The sequence below is a fragment of the Chelonoidis abingdonii genome, chromosome 4 (assembly GCF_003597395.2).
Source record: "Chelonoidis abingdonii isolate Lonesome George chromosome 4, CheloAbing_2.0, whole genome shotgun sequence".
Classification (NCBI taxonomy): domain Eukaryota; kingdom Metazoa; phylum Chordata; order Testudines; family Testudinidae; genus Chelonoidis; species Chelonoidis abingdonii.
This window is the reverse complement of record NC_133772.1, coordinates 3,205,173-3,206,993: the sequence shown is the minus strand read 5'-3', so window position 1 is coordinate 3,206,993 and position 1,821 is coordinate 3,205,173.

Genomic DNA, 1,821 nt, shown 5'->3' with positions numbered 1-1,821 from the left:
CTTCCATGATACTCATTCTATATTATTCGTACTGCATTGTTAAACACCTTCAGAAATCCCATTTTTCAACAAGGATAACCATATCTCTTACCTTTGCATCTGAGCACACAAGTGCTCAAAAAAGTATTTATTTGTACATGCAAACATGAAAATGAGTTATCTCGTTCAGTAACCATTGTTTGAAAACTCGTGTGATTATTTTCATCACAAAAGTATTTCATAACATTTACATTTAGTTGAAAAGACATTTTAACTGGAAAAAATACGGTTTCAGAGGAGAATTTTGACCAGCTTTACACACACACCCCCCAATTTCAACTAAAATTGAAACACTAATTTATCAGCAAGACTCACGGATTCACCTTAGATTATTAATGCTGCTCCAAAAATGCAAAGTAGCCATAAACACTGTTTGATTATCCAGTTAATGTTGACACCAGAGTGACAGAAATCAGGTGAAGCCTACTAGCGAACTTGACCCTTTGTGTGTAACCATTTAATGGGAGGTGACTGGAATTAAATTTTCTGTCTTCAAACAAAAGTATTTGTGTGTGGTCATAAGCAGGAATGGATTAAATATGATGTGGGGATGGTCATTGCTTACAGACTAGCATCTAATAAACCTTTTTTATACATTTCAAAAGGGAAGCTTGCAATGAAGATTTTAGAGTCATTCATCATATTTTAGGTGAATTAGTTGGAGACTGATTGATGGAGCGGGGAATTAGATTGGAATTAATCCTAATAAGTTGGGTTTTTTTTACATTGGTAGAGCTAAGCAGGAAAAGAACAGCATAAAATAATCAGCCTTGCTGGAAAACTCACATGGGTTGTATTTGCAGATCTCAAAACTTACCTGCATGGTGATGGGTTTTATTTTCCTTGCTTCTAACCTGCTCCCATCGTAAAGGTGTTCAGGTCTGAACAATAAGAAGCAGTTGATGAGGGTGATTTAGAAGGTCATCAGGTACTCCCTGCTATATGAATTTTCTGCTTTGTAAATTTCATCCTAACATCTTTACAAGCCCTGTGTTAGGATGTCCTTTGCTGTCTGTCAATTCTGTCAACGCCAAAGTAGGAAACTAGAGAAGTGGTTTGGTCAAGGCAGCCCTCCAGCAATCTTTTCACATCAACCACTCTCCCAACTCACAAAGCCTCAGGTCTAAGACCGTCTCCATCCCTCACTCTGCAAAATCTAAGACCCAACAAGATCTTTGGGAAAAATTGTCTCTCTCTTTGCTGTGAAGTCACAGCAAGAAAATATTTAAAATAAATATGTAGTGGCAGTGCGTCATTGCCTGGTTAATGAGCTCCCAGTGGCTTTTCAAGGCTTCTTCACTGGAAATAGTTTTGAAGAAGCACTCCCCTAGGCAACTTTTAAACATCTCTTTGAAGCAAACTTTCAAAGCTCTGCTGAGAGTTAGTCCCTTTCATTGTTTTCAAACTCCATCTTTCAATATGACATGCCCCCTCGCCTGCCTTCTCATATTTTCACCAAGTGATGGCCTTAGAGACCTTGCTATTATCTGGTTCCTTCTACTTGTGTCCCCTACATATCAAGAGGGCACAGGAAATCCTGTGTCAACTTCCTCATTTCACCCCTATGCTTAGAAAGTGGACCTCCGAGAACTTGGGCAAAAGGCAACAAGCTCTGTGGACCTGCTGTGCGTGAACAGCCATTGGATCAGGCCTTAACCAAAGAGAACTCATACCCAACAAAATCAATGGAAAATTGCCAGGTTGACTTAGTGGCTTTTGCATCACCCGACTTTTGAATCACTCCTTAATCACTTAATACTTGGATTTCTCTTCTACTTGATA